Below are 17,083 nucleotides of genomic sequence, written 5' to 3' on the forward strand. Positions count from 1 at the left end.
AAGAGCAAATACAGAATAGCAGAAAGTATCTCTGACTCACTGGAAACAGAAACTGCTTCCATCCAATTCGTGTTCCTGTAATTCCTTTCAGCCACTGCTTTCAGAGGAGATGTACAGAAATGTACCCGTCTACTCAGACTCTGAGAGACGGCTTACGCCCCCTGCCACAGCAACCCTGCCCCACGGAGTGGGACCCCAGCCCTGCAAATGATGCCTGGAACAAAGCCCCTGCACCAGGCACCACGGGAGGGAGCCCCGCTGGTGTTTTAAAGCAAGCAAGCATGTGTCATTCCTCAGCAGGAGGTCAGGGCCAAACGCAGAAGAGAAAACTACAGTTACTGGGCTGTATCCCAGCCCTTGGGACAGGGGGACCCAACCCGAGACGCTGCAACTTCCTACAGCTCCCTCCCCAAAAATGAAAAGCCCTTCCTCCAACCCCTCCACAAAGAAAAAGCCTACAGCAAACAGCTTCACCCTCTCTCTCAGGCACAAGTGATGGTTAAGGACTGAGCTGTTTGTGTCTCAGCTCTTACTTTATCTGTCCAGAGCACAGCTGCCTCCAATATTCAACCACCTACCATCCAAGGCAGCCTTCAGTCAACCCACGTGTATGAAACAGCGCACCAGGCTGTGTTACCCTAGGCACGCTGCCCAGCGCAGCCAACGAGAGATTCACCCAGGCTAGAGGCAGCCTCTGCCTGCAGCCCTAAAGAAAGGGACCCTTGTTACCGTGCTCTGGAAAGGCTGTAGGGACAACCCCCCCCCAGTGGGACAACAAACCCATGGCAACAAGGACCTGATGTGTCTCTCCATCTTATATATCCTCGCCTGTTCCTCCTTGTGAATATTTTGTGTTCACAAAATACTGTTGCTAATACACAGCCTAAAAGCTTCTCTCTGATGAGGCTTTTTCCAGTGTCTCTCTCACTGCTGCAGAGGTGATCACTCAGTGTCATGTGGCTGTTCAGCAGCATCCACTTTCCCCCCAGATCTTTAGCTCTCTTAAGCTCTAGGAGCTGGTGGTGGGGTGAACAGGCTACTTCATAAATTAAGGATTTCTGAGTATTGCTTCCAGCTTACTTAGTTCTAAATCATCATCAAAAAAAAAAAAAAATAGCATTGCATTAAGTTGGAAAAAGTCCTGAAGAGCAGGACTCTATCCACCAGCTTATCTTCACCGACTGGACAGGGCCACTTGCGACCCACCAGTGGCAGGCAGCCCTCACAGAGGCAGGCGGGGATGCTTCCCACACCCCACACCTGGTGACCCAGAGGTGGAAAGGCACAGGCTGGCCCTCGGGGCCCCTAGCTTGTCACCGTGGGAAAATAACTTTTGTTCACATTAGCATCCCTGCTTTTTGCCTTTCCACCTATTGCTCCATGAGTTGTTTTTTTTTTTTTTTGAGGATGCTATGGGTCTGACCACTTGTTTCCTTTCTGTAGCACAAAAGCAATTCTGCCATTTGAATCAAACTGACAGAAGTCTGGAAGATTTTTTTTTTCCTCTCTCTCCACTGTTTTATGGCATAACAGAAGAAAAAAATATCAGGAATTAGTCTGAATGTTTTTTTTGGACACTGGAGATGTTGTAACTTCAGCCAGCATGGAAAGAAGTCATAGGAACCAAATGTGGTGAGCAAGCCCCTGGATTTTGCTGGACTTTTGCTCACCGTGGTTGCCTACCAGTGTGCTGTGGGTCCCCTTCACAGCAGTGGTTATAAGGAGAGGGGCTTCTCTGCTCTGTGAATCCTGAAGCTGGGATGAAAACAGCCTGTTTGGAACCATGGGTTACATCGTGGGAGCTCTAGGACACCCCACACCGCATCGTCTCCATGCCCAGGGCACTAAATTAATAACGTTGTGACCTGTGTAACACCGTTGCTGAAGCTGTCTGCTCACCTTTTCTTCTGACCAACGCGACAATGTGAAGCTGCAGTCTAAACCATTTTACTGTAATGAAGGTATACAGAAAAGGATCAAGGATCTCCCACACTGTCAGATTTACTTCTCAGTAGGCATAGGTTTAGAATTCAGCTGGCTTCAGCGTTCAAATAGGCTTTTTTAACATAAAGTGTTTTCTTCACCACAATTAACTAAGTCTTACTAAACTTGTGGTGAACTGTGACTGGGCTACTAAAGCCAGCATCTATAAAATAATATTAAAATAGCGACTACCTCTGAAGGGGAAATCTGAGGCATATAAGGGCCAGACATGTGGAATGAATTCAAAACACCGTCTTCCAATCCCTCTCTCTTGTAAATATTGCAGTATTCCTATAAGAATGTTGAAAAACTACAGTGCACAGATTAGTTCAGATTTCACATCAAAAGCGCAAACAAAAAGTTAAGTGGCCTGGGCAATCAGCAGGGAAAGAGCAACTACACAAGCAAGAGTGCATTAGAGTTTTTACAGCCCATGTGTTGACATGAATTAGAGAGTAACCTGAATACCTGTCATTAGAGGAGCAATCAAAGACTGATCTGCCCAGAGTGTGGGAAAAACAAAACAAAACCCAGCCCCAGATCTGCACAATGAAAGGCAGCCTACTCCACCAAAGACAGTTCAGAAAAATGAGTGTCACCTCAGAGCCAGGTTACTGTCAATAAAAGCCTCGGTTCAGTGTGGTAAGCCCCATAAAGCAGTTTTGTGAGAAACAGGCAACCAGGTCTGGTAGAGATTTTAATTAAAAAGAAGAAAATCTTATTTTCCATTCTGGAAGTTAATTTTGCATGATTTGAGGCTGCAAAGTGCCGAGACTCCAAACTTTTACTAAATTGGGTGGAGATGGAGAGTCTGATTTTACTCTCATTAGAGTTAATGGCTCAGGCCAGTGTTCAGAGGGGGCTGGATGAGACCCATTGTACCTTATGACTTTGCTGAAGGAGTTTTAATTACTTGGGATGATCAGACTTAAAGATTAAGAAGAGTGCATCCTGCAAAGTTCCTTGATGTTCTCTGATGTGCAGGGATTTGCACTGTAGCTCAAGGTTAGTCATTAAACCTGATCATTTGTGAGGCACTAAATCACATTTGCACATAAGTAATGAATTTGAGGACGGTCACAGTCAGCACTCAAGGTTGGCATTGGCTCCCACAGCACAGTCTTTTGGATGCAGAAGGCTGGTGGAGCAAGGACCACAACCACAGTCTGCACAGATGCCATCACCTGTGTTCAGCACTGCTGGCATCTTGCTTCATGAACCTGGGGAGAGCAACTGGCAAAATATACTGTCATCTGTCTCAAAGGACCATGACCTATTGAAAAACTCCCCGTAACTTTCCCTCTGTGCCCTGCTCACAGACCAGAAACTGAATAGAAACTCACATCAGACCTTTCAAACTGACTAGATACTAAATGAGGACTTGTTCTGCGTATGACTTGTATATCCCCTGTGTTCATAAACCTTCTCTGACCTCCAATGCAAAAAACTGTAAAATAGCATTTGATCTGCCATTTAAATACTTACTTCAATAACATGTCCAAGGAAAGTTAACTTCTTTGTAGACTCCGGTGGACTGTTAAAAAACAATTACTTTTTTTATAATTCACATGCCCAAAGGAATTAATGCAAGTTTGCAAATAAAGCAATGGAAAATTTTCAGCTTACTGAAGTATAAATGAATATATGCAAAATACACCATTACTCTGGGTACTTCAGATTTTTTAGTATTTACTATGATGCCTATTTTATCATAGATCCTGCTCTGAGTATAGCTACAAAACTCTCCCTTACATAGTTTATGCAGTAACTAGCTTACAGCAATTAAAAATGAAAATCACTTTCAAAGCCTGAAGCCCCTGAACTGTGTGAAGCTGGGCATGTGCGCTGGGTATGTGCGCATGCAGGGAGTTGGATGACAGTGTCCATTTGCACAAGCAATCAAAGCAACTCGCAGCATCCGTTCTTGCTTGCTTGGAAGAGGGCCTCTGCCCTCTGAGGTTTGGCCTGCTGTGTAGATCATACTGTGTCTCAGAAAGCTTTCAAGATGGGCTGCTATGGTTTCAGTAATTATTTTTAAAGGTTCTCGGCAATATAAAAACAAATCTGTGGAAGAGATTTTAGAATCAGGATGGAAATAATAAAAGGGAGGGAAAGGAGAAGGCAAAAAGTAATCCGAAACAGAGGGTCTTGCTTCAGCAAACAACCCCTTCCCTCCCAACCTCCAGGACTTCAATCACCCCTTCTTCATGTTGGAGCCAACCTTAGCTCACCCCAGACTACTCAGATACCGTGGCCAGAAGGTGATAATCTTTTCAAAAGACTCTACAAAACTTCAGAAACTATGTCCAAAGCATTACAAAAGAAACCCCAAGCCCGAGGTGAATTAAGGATAAGTGAATCCTTTTAACCTTAAATATCCTACTGTACATATTTTGGTTTGACAGGGATTCATTTAAAAACAATGAAGAAAAGCAACAGCATTACTGGAAACACATATTTCACATGTGAATTTACATGATCACCTAATATCCTGGCAGTACTGGCAAATGATGTCTTGTTCTAATCCACATAAAATACAAGTCCAAACTGTTATGTTCCTGCACCACCAGATTATTTGCCGGGGTGGAAACCAGCAAGAACCTTTTCCTGCAACTTCAGAGAAATAGACAGATGAAGAAATACATTATTGCTATTAAAAATTGCCCAATAAGACAACTCAAAAACTATATTTAGATGGCCTGTAAAAAACTAACAGATCAGATAACCACTAAGTAAATTAGATTGAAGGTTGCCATTATCTCTATGTAGTTTGGTTCTCTGTATCATACACAAAAATCTACTAAATCAGACCATCTTTTTCCTCTGTTTTAAAGAACATAGTTTTTATAATATACCCATATTAACCATGTTAATTCACTACCCTTATTACTACAGCAAGAAAAGATTAATTTTAAAATTATATTTTTTTTAACGCAAGTAACAAAAAAAAAAAATTATCAGCTGTCCTTAACTGACAGGAACTGCTATAGTTTCACTCCAGATGTACAAAGTCTTATACCAGAGGAAGGTGTGATCCCAAAGTAGTAATGTGAATCTGTATGATAAATGATGAGGGCTGCCAGCCGAAGCTTTAGGACTAAAGCAGACTACCAGTAGGGAAGATGAAGAATTGTCTTTTCCTCCTGTGATACTGAACAACTGAATCCATCACATGCCTTATTCTGAGCTGGTGAGCACTTCCCTGCCTTCAAGACCAGTTAACTGGACGAAACAAACTGCTACCAAATGGAAATAAATACAGAAACTCTGCAGAGGATCTCCTGCTCTAGACTCACTTCTTGGGAAGAGCAGCTCCAGAGCAAATCAGTGGTTTGGTGACTGCCCTGCAGGTCACCTCCAAGCCAGGGGCCAACCGGAGAGACGGGTGGAGGTACAGAGGCAGGAGGGAGCTTGGAGACACCCTCACTCTTTGGCTAGCATGGAGATGAGCTCTAGATCACCCCTGTGAATTGAAACCATGTGAGGGAGGTGGCACTGGTGGACTGGTGTTTAGAGATCCCCAGGCAAGGAGCCTGATGTCCTGGTGGCTGCCATCTGAGGGCTGCAGCGGTAGAAGGACAGACCTGAAGTTCTCTTTCCTCTGGATTTAGTTCAGCTCTTTGTGAAGCAGTAAAATTCTAATCCACGGTGTATTGAATACCTCTCCATGTGTAATAGGAGAGACCTTAGCCTTCAGCATCTGAGTTTGTATGTGTGCAAGTCACCCGTGGTGCTCATGCACTGTTTCTATCACTGACAATTTCCATTTAGTCCAACCTGGAAAAAATCCTGAGTAATAAAAGGATGAATTTTTCTGTTAAGTATTTCCAATGCTGCCTTTTGGCAAAAAAAAATGTCAAAAGTCACTTGGAAAAGAAAGGTCCAGCTAAGACATGTTTCATAAAAAAGCTGCCAAAATGCAGAGTAAAATCTAGGCAATACTAATATCCTTCACATTTATACCATTATAAACTAAGCAGAGTTGAGAGTATTGACCAACGCAATTACATTTTTATTTAATTTGCTAATGTAGAGCTACAACAAACATGCAACTCAAAATAGCTTTGTAAAGCCATTTTTACATACATCTTGGAATTTTGTATACTTTTGCAGCAGGACTTGATATTTATGAAATATAGATATTTATGAAATAGACATGAGATAACATTGAAACAGAGTTCAGATTTTACATCTGGCACTTTAACTGAAAACTCAGCCTTGAAATTGGATTATGAAATTTGCACATACGCATCTGAATTCCCAGTACACATTGCAGCAGAGGATGCCAATTTAAGCACTCACAGTAAGGCCATACAGTTAAACTGTTCATACCTAATCTAAGGTTTTCATTCTCCAGTTGAAAGCCCTATAAGTAAAGATAGCTTCTGAAGATTTATTTTATGAAATATGCTTCTCTACTTGTTTTGGCAATTATCTAATAGATGGCAAGGTACAAGTTCTGTTTTGCATCAGTCTGTGGTTCTTTTAAACTCAAAGCAATTCTAATGTCATATGAAAGACTAACACAGTCTAAGAATTTAGATTCCCTGTTCTACCTGAAGAGGCACTGAAATTTGTGTATGTTGGTCTACTACAGGACTTAATAATGTGTTTTTTTGGGAAAAAAAATTGTGAGAAGTGGGAAACTAATTTTATGTCCTGTCAAAGTTTGAGACACGAAGAGATTTCTGTCTTTATCTGGAATTAAAAAAACTCAAATGGTTTTGTTCTTAGAAGCACAAATTTCAGCAGAGCTTACATTTGCTTTAGGTATCTGAAATTTCTTTTAAAAGCTAATTTCTGAAATTTAAATTTTATGCTGAAGTCACCTTTGATCTCAGGGAAAAAAAGAAAAAAAGGCTTTGATAAACTGATGGTTTTAATTAGAAAAGCTTTTCAATAAAAATGCCCTGAAAAACTGTAACTGAGATCATTACCTTTGATATCCAAACAGAAATTTTCCAATTTAGGCATCTAAATCCTATTGCTAGAAGCTTATGTTTTCATAGCTTTGCTCGTGTATTGACATGGTGCTGCTGACCCAGCACTGGGCTCCTGACTGCCTTCATCATCCCCTGGTCCAGGGAGGGACATGGGGTGAGTTGGTGCCACTACAGCTAAGACTGGGAGGACACAGAAGCAAGGGGGCCCGAAGTCCTGTAAAGGGGACTAGTTTAAAGCATGGCACAAATCAAACCAAAAGCAACCAAGGACAACAAAGTGAAAACGCCCTTCTGCTTTCCTCCACGTCTCCGATTACAGAAGTCTTTGCTCCAATTTATTTCTCTTTGGAAACAACTTTTTACAGCTGCACATGGCAAGTACTTAGTGAGCAAAGAAGAGAAGCTGGAAAGAATGATTATTAATGGATTCTGCCAAAAATAGAGGCAGGGCAAAGTCTTCTGCAGCTTAGCACAAGAACTAGTTGATCTTCCCTACACAAAGAGGAGGCATGTCCCGCACTGCCTTCCGGAAAAGGAAGACCAGCGCAGCTGCACTGCCCACTGCAGCAACCCAGGCTGGACCCCGAGGGAACAGGCAGCATGCCCCACTTTCTACTTGTGAAGCTGCTTGAGTCCACACACATTACAAGAGAGGATTTGCCCAAGGCATTGTTAGAACCAAGCAATTCCATTCAGCATCTGCATTTTGTTTTAAATATCTGTGTCTGCAACTGTTTTCCATGACCTTTGATAATCAAGTGTTTCTGTGCAACAAGTGTAGTCAAAGGCAATGTGCCATGTGGGTCCTTGCTCTGGAGGGCACAGGTTTACCAGGGTGCTCAGGGGACTGTAGTGACATCACACGCGAGGTCATATCTAGCTGATGGCATAGGTCAGACCTGGGCAGACATGCTAGGCAGGTGAATATGCTAAAGGGACAAATCCACATCTTGCCTGAACTTGGTGGGAGCTGTATGCCATTGCTTGAGGAGAGACAAGGTACCTCGGCCAGCTGCTCCGGGGCCGGCAGCGGCTCCTGGTTCCTGCCAGGTTTTTGGAAGTGGTGCCCAGCCAGCATCGCACCTTTGTGTTAGGTGGCAGCTCAGAGACAGCCTGCTCCACAGGCTGTGCAGGAGCTCACTGGGAGCCCAGGGAGCAGCTGGTTTCAGAGGTTATTTGCCTCCGTGCGAGACAGCAGGTCTAGGTGAGCTCCTGCTGGTATTCCAAATGCAGCTCTCTGCATAAAAAGAAATAGTTTGGTGCTGTTTAATCAAAAAAAAAAAAAAAAAAAAAAGAGTATATATACCACTGCCATGAAAAAACATACCCACAAAACCAAAAGCAGCCACATACCATCATTCCACACTTGCGTTTCCTCTTTACAACATTCATCAGCAAGTCCTCTTACTCCACAGGACTGCTCAAATTTGTCCTTACTAATGTCAATCTAGGAAAAGCTCAGAGAAGAAAACAAATTGGTCACTGCAAGCTGGAGTGCTCAGTGCAGGTGCTCTGAAACAGCAGGTATTGGAGGGTGGCAGCCAATTTCCCCTTTAATTTCTTTGTGATAAGAGTGGTTGTCACAGTTGCTAAACCCTAGCTAAAGTTAGCATCACATCTGCTGAATCCTGTAAATATGGCTGAAACCCTGATCAAAGTGGCTGAACCGTTTAGTTAGCCTGCATGTGCAAAATCAAACTGGGTTTATTTTAAGTTTGAAGGCTAAGTTTAGCATATGGCAAACTGCAATAGGACTCCTAACACCTCTGCTTTCAAAACTAGAATTGATAACTAAACAGAGAGTTAAGAACCACTTCAAATCTGAGGCCACAAGCTTCCAGATAAAAATAAAACTTTTTCTGAACTCTGAAAGCTGTTGTGTCTGGATCAAACCCACAGCTGAAAGGAAGGTTTTTGTGGGTTTTGTGTTGGCTTTATTGGGTCATAAGACATTATTATTCTCACGAAGTCTACCTTCTCTCTTGAATTGCAGTCCTGATGACTAGCAGTCCTCAAAGAACTCTGCAAGGATCACTGTTTTCTTCTGCATCTGTCAAGGCCCTGGTCAGCAGGCTGGCTCACAGAGGGCTGGTTACAGGCGGTGCTGATCCCAGCACCACTGCACAGAGAAAAAGCTCCGCTTCTGCGCAGAAGAGGTATGGCAGCACTATGGCTGCTGTGTGAACAAAGAGCGTGAACTCTGCAACCAAACACTTCTTTGGGTGAGCCCTGATCCATCAAAACTTGCTATTAGGGAATGCTCCTCAATGCAGACCAAACTGGTTTTGTGCAGCCAGGGTGAATTTCAAGTTTGCTGTTAGTACCATGATAAAAATGAGCAGTTTTCTGTCTTCCACAACTGTTCACCTGTGAAAGCAGCACAGCCTGCCTTTTCAGGTCTCCCCCTTATGCAGGAAGCAGACCTGGTCATTACCTTGCCAGCTGCTGCTGATAACAAGTCAATACTTTCCCACAGTGCAGAGTATAATGCACTTATTTCATCTGTTGACTCCCAAATTAGAAGAGCAAAATCTCCTCGGGAAACTCAGGAACAGCATGTCAACTTCCCTCCCTGAAAAGTGGAATATGAGATATACTGTACCATACATATGGAAGTGCTTATTGCCTTTAAAACCACTGTTCAGCTTTCATCAATAACCAGTGAAATTTAAAATCACTGTCAACAGGAGACTGAAATACAGAACGATAGACTGCAGGGCTAGAAGAAGGCATCTACCATTCCCCGGAGTCACTATCGATTATACCATTCCTAGCAGGTATTTCTCTCCTCTCTCCCTAAAAATCTCCAGTGATAGAAATTCTGCAATATCCCTCAGTCATCTATTTTGTTAGCTTTACAGCAAATGAAGATTTTCTCAGTACCTAACCTAAACCTCCTCTGCTGTGATTTCATTTGCTATCTCTCGTCCTATTTACAACTGATGTGCAGAATAATTTATTCCTTTATTCTTCATGGCTACTTGAAAACTGTTTACATGCCTCCGATTTTCTCTTCTTTAGGCTAAGCAATCATATTTCCTCCAGCCTTTCCTCACAGGCTGTATTTGGTCCATCTCTTATCATTACTGCTGTTCCTAGGATGTTCCATAATCCCGTATCATATTTGAAATGGGTGAGGGTGACACAGTTCACCATCTTTACCACAGTATTGCACTGTATGTTCTTTTGCAGCATCCAATTTACCAATTTGAAATAAAATATTAATACCAATTTAAAAATACTCATACTTTCCCTATCTGCATGTCTCCCTCCTTCAAACAGGCCATCCTTCCTAACCTGCAGTGCCCAAACAGGTGTGTTTGGCTACCGATCACACAGTAGTACCATTTTTTTGGTCCTCTAATGTGGAATAACTCTCCAAATATTAGGCTTTGCACCAATCCTCATCCTGGCAGCAGTTCATAATGTTCAGTATGAGTTGTGGAGCCACAAATGAAGCAAGATATCTGACTGTTCCTAGGGCTCTTTCCTGTCACATCTCTCAAGCCCAGCACCCAGATTTCTCCAGACTGTTGTTTCCAAAGCAAGCACACTGCTGAAACTATACCACAGCATTAACCTACACAGAACAGCGATAGACCCTGTCAAGAAGTCACCCAGAATGGTTCTGTGCTCATGTCTACAGAGAACCAAAATGCCAAGTGCTTCTGAGACCCTCCCAGCATCAGTTTCTACCTGGCCCACTAATCACAAAGAAGCCACTGTCAGGGCTTACAACACAATGCATTTGAGATACGAAATATTTGATCTGCTAGACTGTACCAGCTCTAGGTCAGCATGTTGCAGCCTATCTACAGCACATGCTTTCTGCTTGAACCTCTGCTGCAATGAGAAAAAAAATAATAATCAAAAAGTAAACTCACTGTTATATTTTTCTTTCCGATTCATTATGTGTCTCGGCAGACTTTTTTATACTATTTCTGTTCATTAGCACCAAACTCTGAACGTTGCGGCCTTCACTGTGCAGTTTTCAAGTGTAATGTTATTTGCACTAAGTCAGGACAACTATGAATTCACAGTGCCTGGCCAAATCGTATCTTAGGCCTCCTGACCTAGTTGTGGAGTCTTAAATCCCTCCACTGTTAGCCTCGTGCTACTGGAATGAAAAAAAAGCCAGCCTGCTGCATGTGTTAAAAGCTTGGGGATTTAGCAGAAAAATTTGATGTAACCAAAGGCACCTAAATCTAATGTTAGGAAAGGTTGCGCCACATCAGAGCATGTCAGCAAACTGGCATTGCCATTAATCCTGCCCTGGAGAAGAATGACTCCTATATTGTCACACTGCAAATCAAGACGCGAGATGGCTCTGTGCCTTCTGACTGTTACAGGCCAGGGATGACACATGCCAGAGACATGTTTCCCCGTGCTGCTGCTCACACCGTGACTCCTCCACACTCCCATCCCTCTCCCAGTGCAAATCCCACGGGCTCTGTACCTCACCACCAGGAGAAGAAATGCTTGCACACAATACAAGGCCTGGCAAATTCAGTCCAGAATATACTTGCTGACGTTAATTAGATCGCAATAACATTTCCCAGGTTGCACATTCCTGCAAGGAAGAAAGAAAAAAAAGAACTATTAATTGTGAAACCAAAATGTGGGGGACCACAGAGCCTGGGTAACCTATCTATTTGTATTTCCTTGTGTAAGGAGAAATTCTTCATGAGAAACTGTAAAGAGGAGCCTGCCTCCACCTACAGAGGAATCAGAACAGGAAAACATGCTGACTACGCTCTCTGTGTCAGTCCCTGAGACCAACAGGCCCAATTTGTTCTCAAACAAATTTAAGATAATTCTCCTGATGTCAGCATAGCATAGTAAAAGCCAGTATAAATGGTGGAATGAAAGCAGAAAAACCTAAAAACATGGATGGATGGATGTGGAGGTAAGGCTGAACAGAGCTATCCACTGATACAGTTGCTAATAAGGTTTCTATTGTTTAGGCTAGTGAAATATACATGCAAAAGCTGAAATAAATCAACTAAACAAATGTCAAATCGACCTCCTTTAACCTCTAGATGATTTTAACAGCTAATTACAGAAATTATTTGCAGAACTTGCATTCAAGTTGGGAGAGGGTGGAAGGAAGGAGAAGGGAATGGCCAGCAAGATGTGACAGGGATGTGCTACAAATAGAGTCTCAGCAAAAGATACCCTTGTCCATTTGATGTATTTATTATCAAAACAAAATGTCTTTAATAATCCAGTCAATTTAAAATAAAAGAACAGCAACCATTCTGCATTTTATGGATTTACTTCTATTTAGAGATCAAAGTCTTGAGACACCAATCCCTCACTTGTACGAACCTTTGCATACACTATACGGTGAAATAAAACCCACAAGGGGATCCTGCTATATAAACTCTCTGAAGCTGGTCTATGCAGTTCAGGTTTGCATTAGTTGGTGTTGAATATCTTGACTCCTATTTTTTCCCTTGTGGAGAGCAGGACAACCCTGTGCCATGGATCCAAGTGCACAGTGGACACCAAGTCAGAGCCATACAGCTGAGTAGCTTTTGGGGATCAAAACTGGCCAGTGATTAAAGTGGCATTCTGAGTGGTTTCTGTTTGCTTGCAGAATTAAGGACACTTGTAAAGTTGCTTTCATTTAACTTTTAAGCTCTCTCAAACTTACAAACTTTTATACTAATATTGCCCAAGGGAAAGAAACAAATAATTAAAAAAAATCATACAGAAAAATGAATTTTTCTTCCGTAGATGCTACGAATATGTGAAAACACATACACAGTCTCCCTTCCTTCTGAAGTTCAGTAAAATAAGAGGGTTTTTTTTCCTGAGCACAGAATTTGTCCCCATCTGGTTCCATTTTTTACTATTTTCTTTTTTTGGTTTCCTTCTCTCTCATTCCAATCCATATTTATTTCCTTTTGTTTAGTCTGTACTCTTTATTCCCTTTCCTCTTTTTGCAGATTTCCTTTTTAATTTGTTAGGGAAAGAAACATTCTTTCCCTGGTTTTCATATTGCAAGCTGGTGGAACAGGCCCATTCAGAAATTCCTCTCCTGTACCCTCTCCGGCTCTTTCCCTCCTCTTTCAGTTCTGGTTGCCTGGGCTCCCTCCTGGTAGCAGAGTAGAAGTGTTAGGCTTTATTTATTTAGGGAAGTGTATCAGTTTATTTTTTAATTCAGTTTCAAATACCTGGTGCAAACCACTGCATGGAAGCTCAAATATATTATTTATGAGCCATTATATTTAGCTTAAAACAACTCCTAATCTATTTGAGATGAGCTGCTATAAAGCAGGATTAGGCTGAAATGAAAATGTCTGCAGCAGGATTTCACTAAATTGCTTTTAAATCACGTTCTTAGTTAAACAGAGTTGAGTTTCACAGCGCTCTGGTGAAGGCTATAAACCCCAATAAAGGAAAAAGGCTGATTTGGGGCAGAACTCTGGCTCTCTTTGCAAAATTTGATGGTTTTACAGAAGCAGAGAAGCCCAGTTAAGGCCAGAGCCTTCTGCGTGTAAAACTGCAAAGCTCAAAACATGACAGCAAGCTCTGCAAGGCTGCAGAGAGCAACAGAACTGTTAACTACCCAGAAACTGGGCCCTGCTACTCCCAAATTGCCAAGACCCTCAGCACCTCGCAGCAGAGCCAGACTCAGCATCCACCCCCCCGGGCAGGAGGCGGTGAGGATGTCCCTGACCATGCAGCCTGGTCCTTCCTGAGCCACTGCGTTCATTTTATGCAGATATTTTTACACTGAGATCAGGATGAATGCACCAGGTGATGTGAGGAAAGTAAGAGAGCTGTGCAACTTAGTCTGTTTTTCTACAGGATCAGGGAAATATTTTTTTAAAATATTTGGGAAGAAGTGCGGACAGTTTTAGGAATCCTTGCCTGACACTCAAATCTCTGATTTTAATGTCTGGCATGCCCTTGGGACAGCATCTGTCACTCCTGGCAGCTGCACTTCTGCTGGGGGGCTGCCACTGCCCAGGCCCCTCCACCTGGCAAGCTGTGACCTCGGGAGGCTCTGCACAGAGCCAGCACCTTGGCCTTTAGCCGCTGCCACCCGCGCGGCCCCCGCCTCCTCCCAGCACCACGTGCACCCCGCGCTGGGATTTAGTTTTGGTTCAGATCCCATGCGGCACTACTACTATATTCTACATTCTATCATCAGTAAGTTTATTTTCTTTGTAACTTTCACTCCAACTTTACATTCAAAATTTTTCATTAATCACGAGTGCCTAGTAATATTCAAAAGTAACGAATGTACTTTTGAGCAGGAATACAAAACGTACATCCCATTAAACAGCCTCCCTCTGAAAGCTGTCACGTTCACCAGCACCAAACTGGTGCGATCGTATTCCTGACACAGTGTGTTCCCAAGCCAAAACCCTCCAGCACAGAAACGCTGGTGTGGAATTCCTCAACAGAAATCACCAGGAATGAGAGAAAACCTTAACAAGAGACTACACCAGTAAAATCAAACAACAGCTCTATACTCGGTACAGCCAAAACAAACAAAGTCAAGTTCTCACTACAGTCAATAGCTTTAACCTGTGCTTGGAAAAGCACTTTCTGGTATTTATTAATACTGAGCACTTCTATTAAAAATCCAGACCTTTTACTCATTATATGAAAGTCTTAACAAGATGGAGAAGATTTCATTCACCCTTCTAACGTGACTGAGGTTCACACTGCTGTTGTACAGCAAGGCAGGCTCCAACCTTCTCACAAACCTAGCCAACCCACAGTTGAGCTTCCTATTTTTGCCCCATACAGTTCTGCTCTGAAAGCCCACGTTGCTCACTACCTGCTTACACAAGTGCCATACGGACCACTTCTTACCCACCCCCCCCAAAAATCTCTGAAAATACGTATGCAGAACTCCTGTAGGACAGTTAGAGACATTTTAAGAGAACTAACCTGTGCTATTTGAATCCGTTGGAGGTCACCCGATTCTGAACTTCCCCAGCAGCTTCAATCTCATTTCCTGTAGAGTGGCATGTGACACCACACTTCCTCACCGCACCTTGCTAGACTCTCTTTGCTTACTTTTTAAAACCAGATAAAGAAACTAACTGCCCCTTACAACATATTTAAGAGCCTTCTACTTTCATGCTGAACCACTGACATTTCTGCATGGTCAGAGAGCCCTCCTTTATTGCCTTCTGAGTCACTCATGAGTCAATGGACCTTTTTGTACATTTCTTTGTATTAATACCAAACGCTGAATGTGATTTTGTCACAGTATGTTCAGTGCCCCCTCCCCCCCAATCTTCTTTTAAAGAAGAAATAAATGCAATGGTGGAGAATGTAATTACACTGCAGGCGTGGGAAATTTCAGTTCAAGGATATTTGTTTATCAAAGTTTCAGAGTGGTAATGATGTGTTCGAATAGATGCAGTTATCAGCAGTTTTCAGAAATATTTTTCATTTGAATATGAGAAACAGCTTTCACAGGAGTTTGAGTCCTAGGAAAAATAGTTTATGACTTCAGAAGAGTAGATGTTCTTTTCTCAGGTGTAGCACTGCGTATCCATATATTGTCATCTAGGGATGGGACAAACAGGCCTGAACATATATCACAAAAGGAAGTACCAGCAGATTAGAAGAGTATGTTTACAGGGTTAGTCAGTAGGTGGTGCTTTAGCAGAATGTTTTTTTTTTTTTAAAGACACATCAATTTTGGAAAGGCAATCCAATCCTAAGTGATATGAACACCAGAAATGCTGACACAGCCTGGAGATAAAGTTTGAAGACTACCGTGTCCAAGGAGAGGCTTACCAGGGTCAGCAAGGAGATACTGCTCTGCTGGAAGATGCTCCTTGTGGAGCATGTTAAACACCCTTCAATTAGGCTATGGGAGGGGGTAGAGATCAATTAAATGTCCCTTTATTTAGTGAGAGCTGAAATAACAACAGCCAATGCCTGGGGCACTGATCAGCCTATCAAGGACTGAGAGAAGGCAGACAAGTTACACAGCCAGAGGGGTTCCCTTGGACACTGGCTGCAAACATCTATGCTGTGGCACGGGTTGGATTTAGCTGCACCTAATTGTGGGTGTGATGAACCTGAAGGCAGGAAGACAGTGAACAGACAGTGATGCTGCACATTTGGGATGCAAAGTTTTCAGCAGCAACACTCATTTATGGCTGTCCTCCCACCGTGCCCCATGGCTGTCTCAGGTGTGTTGGCACAGTAGTTTCACAGCCTGCACCATGGGCCGTATTGAGGAACTGATCTAGTGTTCTAAAGTTGATTAGGTTTTTTTTTCTTTTTCTCACTCTCAGGCAGCAGAGGACAACTGCTGGCACGAAGCTGGCTCTGCTGCTACCCAGGCTGTAACACAAAACCACAGTTTACAGCAAGAGGCCCAGAACAAACCAATGGGAGCTTCTTCTTTACCCATTGGTTGATGCATTCTAGGCAATTTCTAAGTAAATGAAGAGGTTTCCACTAAAAATGTTGTCTTTTAAATTAAACTGTGCCAGATTAAGACCTCAGTGTTGTGAGCAGCCTCCCGGTGTCCACCAACCAGGGATTACCTCCCCATCTGCTGCCTCGGGCTTCCTACCACCGCTCACTAGTTTACTGCTATCAAGGGAGTCAACTTAATTCCAGTAACTTTTATCGGTGGGTTAAAGTAATCTGATTAATCCCGCTGGAAACTGGGTGGCAATGGTTTCAAGGATCCCTCCTACCCCCAGAGATGAGGGAGTAGTGACCTCTGGCAAAGAAGCAGCAACCAACAACAGGATTTCACAGAGCAGCAGGTAAGTATTGAAAAAAATCACACCTATCCAATAAGAGATGCAAGTGTTTTACACGTAAACATACAGAGGATACCCACACAAAAGGAGATACATGCATGACTGAAGAAAAGGCTACTCCAAAAAAAGGATGCTTTTGCATCACTTTTTGGGCGCATACACGCCTACTTGCACACGCTCGCCTGAGCTCCTGCGGTTGTAGCAGGGGTGCATGTGCAAACACATGTCCGCAGATGCACCTGCTCTGCCCCCATTTAAAGTTTTGGGCCAAATGGCCAAGGTATTATTTACACTGGAAGACACTTGAGAGCGCTGTGAGACACATGCAGCTTAAGCATTTTCCCCTCAGTAAGCGTGCAGAGATGCGATACGCTGGACCCCGAGCTTCAGAGGCGCTGA

The 17,083-nt window shown here is 43.0% G+C and overlaps 1 protein-coding gene across 4 annotated transcripts in view; it reads right to left on the bottom strand.

Annotated features, from left to right (window-relative positions):
• The window catches only part of WIPF1 (WAS/WASL interacting protein family member 1), a 55,910-nt gene that overhangs the window by 24,299 nt on the left and 14,528 nt on the right, over positions 1-17,083 (bottom strand). Inside the window, exons 1-2 of one of the 4 annotated variants that reach the window (XM_042784154.1) lie at positions 14,838-14,926; positions 11,383-11,496 (exon numbers count right to left, since the gene is read on the bottom strand). The exons of 1 other annotated variant lie outside the window; for it this stretch is intronic. The gene's annotated coding sequence lies outside the window, so the exon portion shown is untranslated. Of the gene's footprint in view, positions 1-3,468; positions 3,497-11,382; positions 11,497-14,837; positions 14,927-17,083 lie in introns of those variants that run through there. 2 more of the 4 variants (XM_042784153.1, XM_042784157.1) reach the window with 2 other exon arrangements.

This window comes from Tyto alba, unplaced genomic scaffold (assembly GCF_018691265.1).
Source record: "Tyto alba isolate M040663 unplaced genomic scaffold, T.alba_DEE_v4.0 Super-Scaffold_7, whole genome shotgun sequence".
NCBI lineage: Eukaryota > Metazoa > Chordata > Aves > Strigiformes > Tytonidae > Tyto > Tyto alba.